Source organism: Podarcis liolepis (assembly GCF_965112155.1).
Source record: "Podarcis liolepis genome assembly, chromosome: 7".
Taxonomy (NCBI): domain Eukaryota; kingdom Metazoa; phylum Chordata; class Lepidosauria; order Squamata; family Lacertidae; genus Podarcis; species Podarcis liolepis.
The window spans coordinates 86,510,125-86,528,331 of record NC_139561.1 but is presented as its reverse complement, the minus strand read 5'-3'; the positions used below and the strand labels follow the sequence as shown (position 1 = coordinate 86,528,331).

General features: G+C 48.3%; 1 protein-coding gene and 1 long non-coding RNA gene across 2 annotated transcripts in view; one reads left to right on the top strand and one right to left on the bottom strand.

Annotated features, from left to right (window-relative positions):
- LOC310712738 overlaps positions 1-18,207 on the top strand; it is a 279,033-nt gene that overhangs the window by 88,556 nt on the left and 172,270 nt on the right. The gene's annotated exons all lie outside the window — the stretch shown is intronic.
- The window catches only part of DACT3 (dishevelled binding antagonist of beta catenin 3), a 43,709-nt gene that overhangs the window by 5,716 nt on the left and 19,786 nt on the right, over positions 1-18,207 (bottom strand). The window lies entirely within an intron of this gene.

Genomic DNA, 18,207 nt, shown 5'->3' with positions numbered 1-18,207 from the left:
AAAAGCAGCAGCAGAGAATATAAAAGTGGCTCAAAGAATCAGGGATTTAGGATGCACAAAAAGTCTGCCCCACCCCTCATCTGGATCTCTGCACAACTGCCACAAGGCCACAGACCAAGACACGTGATGTGGTCTTTGTGGAGAAAACCACGGCATGCTTTCCCTTAAAAAATAAATAAACACAGCGATCTAGTCCTCATTGTTGCACACAAACAAGGAACAATAAGGGTTGTGGTTTTTTTGCGGGGGTATTGCAAATGTGTACAACTGATGGAACAACTGATTGGTTCAAAATTGGGAAAGGAATACAACAAGGCTGTATATTGTCTCCCTGCTTATTTAACTTATATGCAGAATTCATAAGGTTGGGTTGGATGAATCCCTAGCCGGAATTAAGATTGCCAGAAGAAATATCAACAACCTCAGATATGCAGATGACACAACATTGGTGGCAGAAAGTGAAGAGGAATTAAAGAACCTTTTAATGAGGGTGAAAGAGGAGAGCGCAAAATATGGTTTGAAGCTCAACATCAAAAAAATGAAGATCATGGCCACTGGCCCCATCACCTCCTGGCAAATAGAAAGGGAAGAAATGGAGGCAGTGAGAGATTTTACTTTCTTGGGCTCCATGATCACTGAAGGTGGTGACAGCAGCCACGAAATTAAAAGACGCCAGCTTCTTGGGAGAAAAGCAATGACAAACCTAGACAGCATCTTAAAAAGCAGAGACATCACCTTGCCAACAAAGGTCCGTATAGTCAAAGCTATGGTTTTCCCAGTAGTGATGTACGGAAGTGAGAGCTGGACCATAAAGAAGGCTGATCGCCAAAGAATTGATGCTTTTGAATTATGGTGCTGGAGGAGACTCTTGAGAGTCCCATGGACTGCAAGAAGATCAAACCTATCCTTTCTGAAGGAAATCAGCCCTGAGTGCTCACTGGAAGGACAGATCCTGAAGCTGAGGCTCCAATACTTTGGCCACCTCATGAGAAGAGAAGACTCCCTGGAAAAGACCCTGATGTTGGGAAAGATGGAGGGCCCAAGGAGAAGGGGACGACAGAGGACGAGATGGTTGGACAGTGTTCTCGAAGTTTGACCCATGAGTTTGACCAAACTGCGGGAGGCAGTGGAAGACAGGAGTTACTGGCGTGCTCTGGTCCAGGGGGTCACGAAGAGTCGGACACGACCAAATGACTAAACAACAACAACATCTCTCCTTGGTTGTGTTTTAGCACTAGAGGGACACCATGGCAGTCTTCTCACCAAACTTGGCACAACCCAAACAATTGGTCCCCCGCTGCCGTTTCTCCTAGTGAGATTTTTTGGGGGAGTCTCAGGCGTTTCCCCCAAGCCTTGTTGCAACTGGGCTAATCCCTGCTGCCCGAAGCAGCAGATGTGGGGTTGGTGGAAGGGAACAGGGAAGGGTGGTGCACGCCAGGGGAAAATGTCGCTTTTCAGCAAACAAACTCTTTGCCCTGTTTCCAAAGCTTGATGCCTACGCCAGGCCGGGCAAACTCCCCTACCAAATCCTCATTTTCTGGTCTCTGTGTAGCACTGCGTTCCAAACCTAAGAAGTAAGGAGAGCTAAGAGTACCCCTGAGCAGGTGCAAAGTGCATTTCCCTAACCATGCAACGTCTAGACAGGTTTCAGTGGCACAGCAACTGCTAAGGTCGTAGAAGCAAACCTGGCTTTTTCCATTGAATGGTCAGGTAGCGTTTGATTTGGGAGAACTCTCGCTTTTTAAAATTGCATTTTAACCTGTATTTTAAATTGGGGTTTTTTTCCTATTATGTTTTTTACTGTAATTTTACTGGTTAGCTGCCGTGAGCCCGGCTCTGGCTGGGGTGGGTGGGGTATATATAAAATTTATTATTATTACTATTATTACTATTATTATTATTACCCAAGACCTTGGTGCCATGCTCAAGGGAGACATTGTTGAGCTAGATGAAGAAAGTGCAAGACAACGTCTTATGCTTAGACCTCCTTCATTGCAGCAAAACAGTGAGCGGGCTGAACTATTCTTCCTTTTTCCGAGCACGTGACTTCTGGAGTGCGTGTTCCCCTCCTTCGAGAAAAGAGACAGATCTCCTCCCGAATTCGTGCAGCAAAGGGTGGAATCAGCAAGGGGGGACCCCCCGCTGCCAACAAATGGGGTCAGAAGTCCAACTCCACACACAAACACGCCACCTTTGTAGACAGCTGGAACTTGAACCCCAGGCACCAGGAGAGGGGGGTGTGTGTGTGTGTGTTTGTGTATAGAAGCATAGGCTGGGAAGAAGAAGGAAATTGAGTGGGCTACAGTGTGACATTTGACCGCTAGGCAGATGGGTGCGCAGGGGACAAAAAGGACTCATTTAAGATCGTCACTCAAACTCCGGTCTGGAAACAAAGGGGCAAAATTCTCACCGCGCCAAAGGAAAAGGAGAATGTTTGTGTGTGTGTGTGTGTGTGTGTGTGTGAGAGAGAGAGAGAGAGAGAGAGAGAGAGAGAGAGAGAGAGAGAGAGAGTGCCTTCACACCATTCATTTATACTTCAACTAGTAGTTATGGCTTGCCCCAAAGAATTCTGGGAGCTGTTACTTGTTTAGGGTTCTGCTGAGAGTTGTTAGGATACCCCCCTGCTCCCCTCTCAGAGCTATAATTCCCACAGTTCCTTGTGAAGAGGGATTGACTGTTAAACGACTCTGGGAATTGTAGTTCTGGGAGGAGCGCAGGGTTCTCCTTAACAACTCCCAACACCCTTCACCAAAGACAGCTCCCAGAATCCTTTGGGGAGTGGGGAAGCCATGGCTGGTTGAAGTGGGATCACAGTACTGCAAAATAATAATAATAATTATTATTATTATTATTATTATTATTATTATTATTATTATTATTATTAATTTATTATTTATACCCCGCCCATCTGGCTGGGTTTCCCCAGCCGCTCTGGGCAGCTTCCAACGAAACACTAAAATACAATAACCTATTAAACATTAAAAGCTTCCCTAAACAGGGCTGCCTTCAGATGTCTTCTAAAAGTTTGGTAGTTATTTTTCTCTTTGACATCTGGTGGGAGGGCGTTCCACAGGGCGGGTGCCACCACCAAGAAGGCCGTCTGCCTGGTTCCCTGTAACTTGGCTTCTCACAGCGAGGGAACCGCCAGAAGGCCCTCAGCACTGGACCTCAGCATCCGGGCAGAACGATGGGGGTGGAGACGCTCCTTCAGGTATACTGGGCCTTTGAGGCCATTTAGGGCTTTCAAGGTCAGCACCAACACTTTGAATTGTGCTCGGAAACGTACTGGGAGCCAGTGTAGATCTTTCAAGACCAGTGTTATGTGGTCTATTATTATTATATTTGTATGCGGCCCACCTGACCGGGTTGCGCCAACCACACTGGGCGGCTCCCAACAGAATATTAAAAACATGATAAAAGTGTTTTACGTGGCTTGGAATGAGGATTAAACAAATGAATGGAGAACTCTATGCAAGAGTGCTGTGGTTTTCTTTTGCCAACCATTCCACATGCCAACACCAAGCGCAAGGAATTGTGGGGCAATAAGCCACAGCACCCTTTGAGTTCAGGGAGCACTTTGGCACCTGTGGTTGGTTGGATGGGGGGGTGGACTAGGGGGAGGTTGAGGTTTTGTTTATTTGCTAATCAGTGGGTCAGAGTATTGCTTTGTTTAAGGTAAAGGTAAAGGGGCCCCTGACCATTAGAATCATAGAATCATAAAATCATAGAGTTGGAAGAGACCACAAGGGCCATCGAGTCCAACCCCCTGCCAAGCAGGAAACACCATCAGAGCACTCCTGACATATGGTTGTCAAGCCTCTGCTTAAAGACCTCCAAAGGAGGAGACTCCACCACACTCCTTGGCAGCAAATTCCACTGTCAAACAGCTCTTACTGTCAGGAAGTTCTTCCTAATGTTTAGGTGGAATCTTCTCTCTTGTAGTTTGGATCCATTGCTCCGTGTCCGCTTCTCTGGAGCAGCAGAAAACAACCTTTCTCCCTCCTCTATGTGACATCCTTTTATATATTTGAACATGGCTATCATATCACCCCTCAACCTCCTCTTCTCCAGGCTAAACATGCCCAGCTCCCTTAGCCGTTCCTCATAAGGCATCGTTTCCAGGCCTTTGACCATTTTGGTTGCCCTCCTCTGGACACGTTCCAGTTTGTCAGTGTCCTTCTTGAACTGTGGTGCCCAGAACTGGACACATTAGGTCCAGCTGTCGCCGACTCTGGGGTTATGGCGCTCATCTCGCTTTACTGGCCGAGGGAGCCGGCGTACAGCTTCCAGGTCATGTGGCCAGCATGACTAAGCCGCTTCTGGCGAACCAGAGCAGCGCACGGAAACGCCGTTTACCTTTCCCGCCGGAGCGGTACCTATTTATCTACTTGCACTTCGTGCTTTCGAACTGCTAGGTTGGCAGGAGCAGGAACTGGACAACGGGACCTCACCCCGTTGTGGGGATTCGAACCGCCGACCTTCTGATCGGCAAGTCCTAGGCCCTGTGGTTTAACCCACAGCGCCACCCGCGTCCCATCTATTGCTTTGTTTACTATTTAATAATTCCTTGGTACTATTTGTAGGGGTGGTATTTCCCCCCCCCCCATGAGCGTTACGTTATATGTTATCTTTGACAGCTCGGTAGAGCAGGAGGCTCTTAATCTCAGCATCGTGAGTTCGAGCCCCACATGAGGCAAAAGGATTCCTGTGTTTCAGGGGGTCTGACTATTGTCATCTTGTCCAGTGATGTCATGTTCAGCCAGACACACGAAAGGAGGCGGGGAAAGAACAGGTTTGGTGGGGGTGGGAAGCCCTTCACGCTTTGCGATGCAAGTTTGGAAGGGGAGGGAGAGCGCCCTAAATGTAGCTCACCTAATCTGCATGATTGCAGCAGCCCATTTTGAACGCTGTGCAAATTAGCTTGGAGGCAGATTTCAGAAGGCCACAGATACAGCAAGCCAACAGGCCAATTTGAAATCTGCATGCATTTGAATGAATTAGCACATATGTATTTTGAACCACAGACAGAGGAAGTCGTCTTACTATGCATGGTAGACCATTGGTCCAATCCTACACCAGGGAAGAGGTACCTCAGACCAGGGGAATAAATGCTGGCCTTCTAGGTTTTACTGTCTGGGTCAGGGGTCTGCAACCCGCGGCTCCGGAGCCGCATGTGGCTCTTTTACATCTTTGCCGCGGCTCCGGGGCGGATACTAGCGAGGGGAGGAGGCGCATTGTGCGCCCCGACACTCCTCACTGTGGCGGGCGCTGTACTGGCTGTGACGTCACATGGGGGCGGTGCGTGCGTTAGTCACGCACCGTCCCGACGTCACCTTCCCGCCCGCTGTCAGATCGTGGCTCCGGAGATATATTTGTTTTAAATGTCGCAAAGGTTTTGCGGCTCCCAGTTGTTGTTTTTTCTTCGGAAACAGGTCCAAGTGGCTCTTTTTGTCTTAAAGGTTGCAGACCCCTGGGTTTTGGGTCTCTGCCCCAGGGCATGCAGCTGGCAGCTAAATAAATAACCACTAAGAAAAGGCAAAGGTGGCGTTAAACAGCAACTTTTACACCTTGCCAACTTGCTCTTGCCAACCTGGGGTGGCAAGAGCTTTCGGATATGCTCTGTCCTGGGGTGAAATTCAATTTGGTTTGCATTTAAAGGCAAATCTACCTATTCTGCCTTTTCCAAAATGATATGCAAACTGGAACACAATCCACCCATCAAAATTCACACTTCTCTGAATTTTGCAGTGTCATTCTCCAGCCGGGTAGCGTGTACAAAAACCCATCTGCCAGGGTAAAGCGCTCATATTTAAAATGTATATATCAGTGAAAATAACATCAAAAAATGCATGATGTCGGGGGAAATGGCTTTGCAAAAATGGGTAAATTAGGAGACATTTGCACCAAAATGCTGTTGACTTTTCATGAGGACCTGCTGATGCGGAAACATGAAAAATTGAACTTAAGACGGGATAAATGAGAAACCAAGAGAAACTGAAACTTACAGATCTTCCCAATGCCAGGTCCCACCTCAAATGAATGGGGTACCATTTTCTGGTAGGCTCACATACTGGCAAAATCAGACTGAATAATAAAAACTGTGATGCAACAAACGTATTCCCCGTCCCCTGCAAAATTGGAGTTTTTGCAGTAAGGAAAGTGATGGGGAAACCCGCTGAGTAGTGTGGCCTAATATTTGCTTGATGCGATGTCAGTGTATCTGGCTGTTAACCAGAATCATAGAATCATAGAATCATAGAATCATAGAATCATAGAATCATAGAATCATAGAATCATAGAATCATAGAATCCTAGAGTTGGAAGAGACCACAAGGGCCATCGAGTTCAACCCCCTGCCAAGCAGGAAACACCATCAGAGCACTCCTGACATATGGTTGTCAAGCCTCTGCTTAAAGACCTCCAAAGTAGGAGAAGACTCCACCACACTCCTTGGCAGCAAATTCCACTCTCGAACAGCTCTTACTGTCAGGAAGTTCTTCCTAATGTTTAGGTGGAATCTTCTTTCTTGTAGTTTGGATCCATTGCTCCGTGTCCGCTTCTCTGGAGCAGCAGAAAACAACCTTTCTCCCTCCTCTATGTGACATCCTTTTATATATTTGAACATGGCTATCATATCACCCCTTAACCTCCTCTTCTCCAGGCTAAACATGCCCAGCTCCCTTAGCCGTTCCTCAGAAGGCTGGTGGTTTGGGTTCACCCAGGGATGGCTTGCAGTTCCACAATTCTATGATTTCCCACCAACAAATCGTGATGAATGCTAACTAAAGAGCCAACATTGCATGAAGTCTGAGGAGAGGTTAGACAAACAAATCAGGATGAGCGCCCAGTAAGCAGGTTGTGTGGAAACAGCCCCTGAAGTCCCCTAACATTGAACCACTTATTCACAAGGGTCTAATCCGTGACCACTGACAGGTTGTGCCTCCGTAGCAGTGACCAGAGGAGCAGTGACTGCTGGGAGAAGATGCGCCCTGGCGCACCTGCGGCGGCACAACCAGACGCCTTCATTTGCCCCTGCTGCCACAAAACATGTCTCTCCCACAGCCTTCAAAATTCGCCAGCCGCATTTTGCATCTGGCTATCGGCCACTGGCGACCAAGTGAAGTTGCCCGGGCACCAGGATGGCACCTGATGTCTCCACCACCTGCAGGTTGCGTGCCTGGGGATCCTCGGATCCGGACTGTTTTTACACACGAGCAACCCGTCCCATAGAATTCTATCCATATGATCTGCCCAGTCAAAACGAATTTCAGGAACCGAAAAGTCAGGTTGAAAAATACGACTTCCAAGCGGTCTGTCCCCCAAATGACAACTGGACATTCCATTTTGGCGACCGTAACCCTGGTTTAAGGAGCCTTTTGGCGCCTAGCTTATATATCTGAGTTTCTAACACAGCTCTGCCGTTTCAGCCTCTACAGCCACAGCAGGCGCTGTGATTCCCCAACGGTTTGACTTCACCCCCAAAGGCGAACTCCTCCATTGTCTCCCAAGACAGACGGATGCCAGCCAAGCTACCAATGGTCCAATGGGCAGGCCCTTGAAGTCCTTCTGTCAATCAACACCAGCTACCAACAATCAAGGAACCTCAATGAATCTCACCGGATACAGATGACGACTTTTGGTCCCAACGTTCCCCAATAGCGCAGCAGTAGTGGAAGCCTGCCTTATTCCCCATAGCAAATGGATTTCCACCCATGTAAAATTTATTTTCCTCTGATCTCCTCTCGCCTAGCCCCAGCCGCTGTTCTTATGCCTATAAATTTCTAATCCCTCCTGGAATCCTGTTAAGCTCAAAGCTATCTGGCTGGTAAGACGCGCCAATACACACAAACATTTAAATCTGCGCAAAGGAGGTTTTGCACAAGCCAATTGCCGGCGGGGCTTTGCACGGAAAACTCTGCGTGAAAGCTGCATCCCATAATGATCAAGACCAGAGGTCAGCAAGCTTTTCCAGCTGTGGGCCGGTCCACCGTCCCTCAGACCATGTGGGGGGCCGGACTATATTTTGGAAAAAATAATAATGAACAAATTCCTATGCCCCACAAATAACCCAGAGATGCATTTTAACTAAAAGGACACATTCTACTCATGTAAAAACACGCTGATTCCCGGACTGTCCGTGGGCCAGATTGAGAAGGCGATTGGGCTGGATCCGGCCCCTGGGCCTTAGGTTGCCTACCCCTGATCAAGACCCTTTTTCACGGCTGGATCTCTGCCAGATCTTTGCAAGCAACAAGGCTCGGACCACAACGTCGCCGGCTGGACTTGGGAACTGCCTCCATTGCTCTCCTTGTTTGGAATATCAGAGCAGATATTAAAACAATGGACTGCTTCTTGGCCGCCAAGTCATTTAGGCCCCAGAAACAATTGGGATCAGCTGGAAAATTAAGCAGGCTACTTAATATCATGGCCACTGGTCCCATCACCTCCTGGCAAATAGAAGGGGAAGAAATGGAGGCAGTGAGAGATTTTACTTTCTTGGGCTCCATGATCACTGCAGATGGTGACAGCAGTCACGAAATGAAAAGACGCCTGCTTCTTGGGAGAAAAGCAATGACAAACCTAGACAGCATTTTAAAAAGCAGAGACATCACCTTGCCAACAAAGGTCCATATAGTAAAAGCCATGGTTTTCCCAGTAGTGATGTATGGAAGTGAGAGCTGGACCATCAAGAAGGCTGATCGCCGAAGAATGGATGCTTTTGAATTATGGTGCTGGAGGAGACTCTTGAGAGTCCCATGGACTGCAAGAAGATCAAACCTATCCATTCTGAAGGAAATCAGCCCTGAGTGCTCACTGGAAGGACAGATCCTGAAGCTGAGGCTCCAATACTTTGGCCACCTCATGAGAAGAGAAGACTCCCTGGAAAAGACCCTGATGTTGGGAAAGATGGAGGGCACAAGGAGAAGGGGATGACAGAGGACGAGATGGTGGGACAGTGTTCTAGAAGCTCCCAGCATGAGTCTGACCAAACTGTGGGAGGCAGTGGAAGACAGGAGTGCCTGGCGTGCTCTGGTCCAGGGGGTCACGAAGAGTCAGACACGACTAAACAACTAAACAACAACAACAATTTTAGCCCATTCCAAAAAAAAGGTATTGCAGTTCTGGGAGAGGTGAGATGGGTACTGGAATTAGGGTGAATTGAGGAACTGAGTGGCACACAGCTGCCTAATTTAAAGCGACCATAGGTTATGCGTTTCCCGATTGCAAAAATAAATATAAAAATAAGAGGGGGCCGCAAAACACCCACACACACCCCACACACTTTTGCCCGCCAGTCAAATTTAAATCTAACCTACTTTTCACCTAGCACAGTTGTGGAGATTATTCCAGCTGCAGCTATTATAATCAGGCGAACATCCCTCAAGGGAAAGGACTGGATAACTTCAAAGCCAGAGACTTTAGAGGCGGCGGGGGGGGGGGATCCTATTTTCTCTGCTGTGAGTTTATTGCTCTTGGCAAGGCAAGCCTAGTATTAGACCAGTCTCTCTCTCTCTTACAATCTTGCCGTAAAGTGGTCATATGGCGTGCTCTCCAATATTTCGAATAAAAGATGGACATTCTGGTCTGTATCAGGATGTGTCCTATACACATCAATATTGGTCACTTTGAGCCAATTGCAACCTCTCCGCTGAACCACCCTCACAGGATTGTTGTAAATAAAAAAATGTGTGAGGGGTTGGGGTTTATGTACACCACCTTCCACAGATAAATGGAATGAAATAAAATGGTAGCTGGAAGCTGCCTTGAGTCCTTGTCAGGGGAAAATGCAGGAGATAAATTATTATTAGGGACGCGGGTGGCGCTGTGGGTTAAACCACATAGCCTAGGCTTTGCTGATCAGAAGGTTGGCGGTTCGAATCCCCGCAGCAGGGTGAGCTCCCGTTGCTTGGTCCCTGCTCCTGCCAACCTAGCAGTTCGAAAGCACGTCAAAGTGCAAGTAGATAAATAGGTACCGCTCTGGCGGGAAGGTAAATGGCGTTTCCGTGCGCTGCTCTGGTTCGCCAGAAGCGGCTTGGTCATGCTGGCCACATGACCCGGAAGCTGTATGCTGGCTCCCTCGGCCAATAAAGCGAGATGAGCGCCACAACCCTAGAGTCGGTCACGATTGGACCTAATGATCAGGGGGCCCTTTACCTTTTAAAATTATTATTATTATTATTATTATTATTAAACTGTGAGAATGAACAGGAACATAGAGAGTAAATCCTATTGAACTCAGTGGGACTTAGTTCTGAGTAAAAATGCTTAGTAGGCAGACCTACTTCATTCCCCAAAAATATCAGAACCGAAACAAAGCCATCTTTGGACATCATCTGAATTTTGCAATGAAGTTCTCCAGCCTCGTAATGTGTCCAAAAAATGTATGTATCATGGTAAAGTATGCATAAAAGTGCATATAATAGTGAAAATAGCATCCAGAAATGCACTATACTAGGAAAAATTGCTTTGGAAAAAAAAAAGAAAAAGAAAAAGTGTGTCTTAGGAAAAATTGCATACAAACATGAATCTGTTAGGAGAAACTTGGGCTAAGATGTGGGTGAATTTTCAAGAGGACTTATTTATTTATTTATCTATCACAAACGGATGTGGAAATGTCAGCAGCTGAGCTTAAGAATGGAAAAACGAGAATCTGAGTGAAAGCAAATTGGATAGCTTCGCCCTTCTAAGAAGTTCCCTGCGAAGATTGTGGCTGCGGGGGGGGGGAATAACACCTCTCTGCACCCTAACGAAAAAACTACAGTTCCCAGAATTCTTTGTGGGAAGCCATGGCCGTTAGAACTGGTATCGTAGTGCTTTAAATTTATGGTGTGAATGTGGCCTTGCACCACTATCTTCGAAATCCGAAGTAGGCAACAGCACCCCAAATTCAAAACCGTGAGGGACAGAACCTTGGGCATTTGATTTTTGTAAAAACGGAAGGCGACGTTTTCCTCCAATTTGTCGCGTTTCGCGCCAGGGCCTTGCACAGCAAACAGCCCCTGCGGCAAGAGCCCAGAGTTAGTGGCACACAATTGGCACAATGATGGCAGTTTCGCCTCTGTGCTTCTCCTAATGAAAGGCGCTATTGGAATCGCGGCTGAGGGAGCTGCCATCCTTTGCGACCCACTGCCAAGAGGAGGAGGCGGGTGTTGGTGGGGAGAGCAGAAAGAGGGAGAAAAGCCCATAAAATCTTGTTGGTTAGAAGCTAGGCTCCTGGTTTTGTTTTTTTTCCTGAAGGAAAGTAATGCTTGAACGGTTACGTCTGGCTTCCTGAGCTGAAAGGCAAGGAGATGGAAAAGAAAGAGGCAGCAAAGATTTCTCTCTCGTTCTCCGTTTAAAGACCTCACAGACTGTTTTGCTGTCGTCGTCCCCCATCGCCATTTCTGAAACATTCTTATTTCTGAGTGGTTCAGAAGAACAGGAGCCTGGAATTGCACACCAAATTAAGTCAGGAACAGACATGAAAAACGGTCCTATTTTCATAGCTAGGACTCTACTTCTACCTGCTAGATTAAGAGACTCAGCAATAGGCCTGTTGTCCAGTTGATTTAGAACCCAAGGTGGTATTCTTTTCTTTAACAAACAAACATAGGGGAAAAAAGGACCCACAATTTGAGGGGTTTTGCCCTGTGTGGTGCCTTAGATCCCAACTGCACTGTGCATTTAAAGAAGGACTGCACCGCTTTAAACAGTTGCGGTTTCCCCCAAAGCATCTTGGAGAATTGTAGTTTGCTCAGGGCGCTGAGAGCTGTTAGGAGACCCCTGTTCTCCTTGCAGAGCTATATTTCTCAGAGCGGTTTAACAATCAAAGCTTCTTTGCAGAGAACCATGGAATTTGCAACTCTGTGAGTCGAAAGAGATTCTTTCAAAGACTAGAAGGAGAAGGAGGAAAAGGAAGGAACAGGGTCGGGAGGCAAGAGTTTGAGACCAAAGCAATGCCCATCTCCCTCCCCCTTGAAAAATAAAAACAACCACCCCAGATTAGTTTTGAAAACATACATCCTTCCTCTGGAGAAGCGTCATAGTTTTGTCAAATAATATTCTGGGCTAATCTTGACTACCGTATTTTTCGCTCTATAGGACACACCGGACCATAGGAGGGGGAAACGGGGGGGGGATCTCTCCCTCTCTGCTCAGCGCCCCTTCAGCGAAGCGGCAGGAGAAACGGAGCCCCTTCCATTTCTCCTCCCGCTTCACGGAAGGGGCGCTGCGCAGCTCTCCCTCTCTGCTGAAGCCAGGAGAGTCTTGCTCTCCCAGCTTCAGCAAAAGGAACCCGAAGCCTTTGGAGCGCAGCGCGAGTTCCCTCCGTGCTCCGGAGGCTTCAGGCGGCTATCGCTGAAGCCTGGAGAGCGAGAGGGGTCGGTGCGCACTGACCCCTCTCGCTCTCCAGGCTTCAGCGAAAGCAACGCGAAGCCTCTGGAGCGCTATTGAAGCCTCTGGAGCGCTATTGAAGCCAAGGAGCCTGCATTCGCTCCATAGGACGCACACACATTTCCCCTTAATTTTTGGAGGGGAAAAAGTGCGCCCTATAGAGCGAAAAATACGGTAATTGCCAAGTAGATGGAATTGCTTAGCATGCAGCAATAGGAAAGTCAGGATCTACACACACTTTGGCTGATCGTAAGACAGGCCTCTCCAAACATAGCAAAGGTCAGACAGAATTAAAAACAAGACCATTTACAGGCAGGCAGGGCTACACTTCAGATTGCTGGAGACTCCAGTCCCGAGAAGATCATTAACCACCCTCATTCAGAAATGCCAGCCAGGGACATTTTGCCGCTTGAGGCAATAGCTTCTGCCCGCCAGACCCTCCAAGTGTCCCTATTTTCCAGGGAAGTCCCGGATTTATAAAAGGTGTTCTGGTTTCTGATCTGATCCTGGAACATCCCGCTTTTCCCTAAAAGGTAAAGGGACCCCTGACAATTAAGTCCAGTCACGAACGACTGTGGAGTTGCGGCGCTCATCTCGCTTTACAGGCCAAGGGAGCCGGCGTTTGTCCGCTTCCGCAGACAGTTTTTCCAGGTCATGTGGCCAGCATGACTAAGCCGCTTCTGGCGAAACCAGAGCAGCGCACGGAAACGCCGTTTACCTTCCTGCCAAAGTGGTACCTATTTATCTACTTGCACTATGACGTGCTTTCGAACTGCTAGGTTGGCAGGAGCAGGGACCGAGCAACGGGAGCTCACCCTGTCGCAGGGATTCGAACCGCCGACCTTCTGAACGGCAATTCCAATGGCACAGTGGTTTAAACCACAGCACCACCTGCGTCCCTCGCTTTTCCTTAGGACGTCCCTATTTTCATCACCTTTCCAACAAAGGTCCGTATAGTTAAAGCTATGGTTTTCCTAGTAGTGATGTATGGAAGTGAGAGCTGGACCATAAAGAAGGCTGATCGCCGAAGAATGGATGCTTTTGAATTATGGTGCTGGAGGAGACTCTTGAGAGTCCCATGGACTGCAAGAAGATCAAACCTCTCCATTCTGAAGGAAATCAGCCCTGAGTGCTCACTGGAAGGACAGATCCTGAAGCTGAGGCTCCAAGACTTTGGCCACCTCCTGAGAAGAGAAGACTCTCTGGAAAAGACCCTGATGTTGGGAAAGATGGAGGGCACAAGGAGAAGGGGACGACAAAGGACGAGGTGGTGGGACAGTGTTCTCGAAGACACCAGCATGAGTTTGACCAAACTGCGGGAGGCGGTGGAAGACAGGAGTGCCTGGCGTGCTCTGGTCCAGGGGGTCACGAAGAGTCGGACACGACTAAACAACTAAACAACAACAACAATTTTAATCAGAGAAATGTTGGAGGGTATGCAACCACAACCGCCATGTCCCTGCAGGAGACAGCACCCTCCTTAGCGCAAGATCTGCCCAAGGTGAATGGTTCTCCTTGCCTCATAGGCGGGCCGGCCTTTTTATTTTTATTGTATTTTTATTTATTTTTTTATTAGATTTATATGCCACCCCTTATCAAAAGATCTCGGGGCCGTTCACAACATAAAGACACCCAAATTTGTGTGTGTGTGGCAGGATGCGCTCATAGTGCCCATAGGCACAATGCTCCCTGTAAGGTCTTCCCCTATTCTAGACGTGGAGAAACTGTGGTCCTCTGGGCCTTGCTGAACTACAACTCCCATCTTCCCTGGCCATTGGCCATGCTAGCTGGGGCTGAGGGGAGTTGGAGTTCAGCATCTAGAGGGCCACAGATTCCTTGCCAAAGCTGCATACATTTAAAGCAAAACGATATCGCTTGAAACCAGCTATGGTTTCCCCCAGAGAATCCTGGGAACTGTGATTTATGGGGGTTTTCTGTATAATTTTTATTAAGTTTTTCTGTTTTACATTATAGAATATTCACTTAAACAACCTTAAAATGTCAGCGAATTCCCTTCTTCTCTTTCCATGGTTCAGTTTGCATGCCATAAATCCCTGCACATTTTACGTAAACCAAACCATTCAGTATTCCATTATTGCATCCGTCAAAATTTATTTACACTGCCGAATTTATCTCAATGCCGCCCATGTTTCAGATGCACATGATTTCCCCCCATATATTCAATAAACATTTCCCAATCTTCTTTAAACGTATGTTCTTCTTGTTTTCTTATTCTGCACATATTCCATCAGCTTAAGTTGCCATTCTTCTTTGGTTGGGACCTCGCTCGCTTTCCATTTTGGGGCTAATAACACACAGGCCGCAGTAGTGGCATACCTAAATAGCCTTTTTTTGACACCTGGGAATTTCCATCTGAATTATCCCCAATATAAAGGACTCTGGGGGGGTTTTTGGGGGGGAAGTACTTTTGAAATTTTTTTTCAATTCATTATAAATTATTTCCCAATACACTTTTACCCTTTTTCAAGTCCGCCACATACGATGGAGTGTACCCTGATTTGCGAAGGGTGCTGAGAAGGGTGTTAGAGGTAAAGGTAAAGGGACCCCTAACCATTAGGTCCAGTCGCGGACGACTCTGGGGTTGTGGCGCTCATCTTGCTTTATTGGCCGAGGGAGCAGGCGTACAGATTCTGGGTCCTGTGGCCAGTATGACTAACCAGAGCAGCGCACGGAAACGCCGTATACCTTCCCGCCAGAGTGGTACCTATTTATCTACTTGCGCTTTCACCCCGTCGCGGGGATTCGAACCGCCGACCTTCTGATCGGCAAGTCCTAGGTTCTGTGGTTTAACCCACAGCGCCACCCGCATCCCGAGAAGGGTGCTAGGAGACCCCTATTTCCCTCACAGAGCTGCGGTTCTCAAAGTGAAGAGGGAACTGTTCTGCGAACTGCGAACACCCGTAACAAACCACGGCTCCCATAATTCTTTGGGGGAACCCATGACTGTCTAAAGCAGCGCCATTGTGCTTCAAGGCCCACAAAACCTCTCAGCCCCCTCCCCGCTTCTGTGACGGCAAAAGGTGCTTTCACCTTTCTCTCCGCGCTCTCCCACCCAAGAAATTCAGTTCATAAAACGGAAGGCAAGCCAGGACAGCAAAGGTCTTCTTGACTCTTAGCCATGGTTTGGAGCACTGCTTGGAGATCTGCTGCATCCCACGGCCCTTTATTGTACCGTATTTTTCGCTCTATAGGACGCACTTTTTCCCCTCCAAAAATGAAGGGGAAATGTGTGTGCATCCTCTGGAGTGAATGCAGGCGCCTTGGCTTCAGCGCTAGCAACGCGAAGCCTCCGAAGCGCAGAGGGAGAGCTGCCCCTGTGCTACGGAGGCTTCGCGTTGCTTTCGCTGAAGCCGCCTGGAGCCTCCGGAGCACAGGGAACTCCCACTGCGCTCCAGGGGCTTCAGGCAGCTATCCGCAAGCCTTCAGAGCGCAGCAGGAGTTCCTGCTGCTCTCTGAAGGCTTGCAGATAGCCGCCTGAAACCTGGAGAGCGAGAGGGGTCGATGCACACCAATCCCTCTTGCTCTCCAGGGTTCGCTTCGCTGGAGAGGCGCTGCACAGTTTTCCCTCTCTGCGCAGCGCCCCTTCAGTGAAGCGGGAGGAGAAATGGAAGGGGCTCTGTTTCTCCTGCCGCTTCGCTGAAGGGGCGCTGAGCAGAGAGGGGGAGAATTCCCCCCCCCCCCGTTCTCCCCCTCCCATGGTCCGGTGCGTCCTATAGAGCGAAAAATACGGTATGTTTGAAGTGCCCCTTGCAAACCACACTGGGAGGAAATTTATCCCAGAAATCCATATGCAAATAGATTCAATAAATAAAGCACAGGCTACGCTTCTGTGAGGCTACAGGGTCGGGCAGAGGGGGTTTAAGAGGGACGCTGCCGGCTGCAGTCGTTTCCACCCTTCCTGTCGAAATATTTGGGAATCTGAATGCTCCAGGCTCCTCGAGTGCCGAAGAATTCCAAACAAATACTGCTCAACGGCAGCAGCGCCACAGCACCTCTAAGCCTTTATCCTGGCACGGCGCCATGAACATTCGTCAGAATAACAGCCGTCCTGGAAAGGATAACACTCCCATTGTCAGCCAAGGAGATGCACCAAGGCCATTTTTAATATATATATTTTTTGTATGTGTGCAGAGAAGCCGCCTCCGCTGAGCACCGAAGCATCTTGTGCGAAGCCTCCCACCTCTGCTTTTGTCTATTCCGCCCCCCCCCCTTTCTTAATTACGGAGGATATTTGCATTCCCGCCCCCTTTCTAAATAGAGATCCTTTTGTTCCTTAACAGCTGTTTTCCTACCAGAAGCTTAGAGATCAGCTTTTTTTGGGAGAAAGGCCAATAGAACAAAATCTTTGCCGGTGGGGATGGGAATGCTTGCCTTTGTCCCGGCACTCGCGCATCAGTCTGGAAGTGTGTGATAAAGCGGTTATCTTGCAAACACGGCTGGGGGTGGGGTGGGGGAGTTTCTTTCTAAGCTAGGGGCTACACCTGACTGTTGAGCTAAAAATCGTACACAGAGAGAGAGTTTGGAGAGGTGAGAGTTCAAAAACATGTGCCAGAAACACAGATTAAGGATTGCAGACTTGGAGATGTGCCCAGGGCAAAGGTATTGCAGAGACCACACCTGAAGCTGCCCTCGCATACACCAGATCCTTCAAGTGCCCCTATTTTCCAGGGACATCCCCGGATTTACAGAAGCCATCCCGGTTTCTCATTCGATCCTGGAATATCCCGCTTTTCCTTAGGACGTCCCTGTTTTCCCAAAGTCTTTGTCGGCTCTGCCAACATCCCTTTTAACAGGGGATTCGTCCAGAGACCCTCTGCATGCAGAGCACACACTAATTTTTTATTTGTTTTTTATTATTATTATTATTATTATTATTATTATTATTATTATTATTATACCACCCTATACCCAGAGGTCTCAGGGTGGTTCACAGAACAAAATCAAAATGTAAAACCACAAAATATACAGTCATACCCTCGGGATGAATACGCTTCAGCTTAAATATTTCCAGGTTGCGCTCTGCGACGACCCGGAAGTAATGGAGCACGTTACTTCTGGGTTTCGCCGCTCGCGCATGCGCGGACACTCAAAATGACGTCATGCGCATGCGCAGAAGCGGGCGAAACACGACCCGCACATGCGCAGATGCACAGACGCGTCTTACGTTCACTTCAGGATGTGAACGGGGCTCCACTGCCAAATATCAGGGCCGGCCCAAGAGATTTTGCCGTCTGAGGCAAAGGACAAGGTGATGCTCCTCCCCTCCTTATTCCATGTGCAGAAGTTGACTGGACAGGCAGTTCCGCTCAGCGTCCTCCACCACCCCTAGTGTACAAGATCTGCCCTCCAACAAAGGAGAAATGGCCCGGGGAGGAACAGCTGCTGCCATTGACCTCCTAGAAACAGCAGCCTGAGGCAACCACTTCCCTTCGCCTAATGGTAGGGACGGTTCTCTCCATATATCACCCAGGATGGAAAAGGTTGGGTTTTGTCAAGAGAGGAACAAATCACTATAGAACAGATTGGACATTTTACAGAGAGGAGCAGCAATACCCAAAGGACAGTACCTTCTTAAAGCAGGCTGGGAAAACATACATTCATTCCCTGGGAATCAGTTTTGCTGTGAAGGCCACTGGGGCAAGCAGAGGCAATCTATGCCAGTGCGCTGTCGTGGCTGGAGTGTCAGACTACGACTTGGGAGAGCAAGATTCGAATCCCCACCTGCCCACGAAGCTCACTGGGCCCAACAACATCACACATACCATCTCGGGACTATTTAATTGCTCATCGTCTAACATTGTGTATGCCATCAAA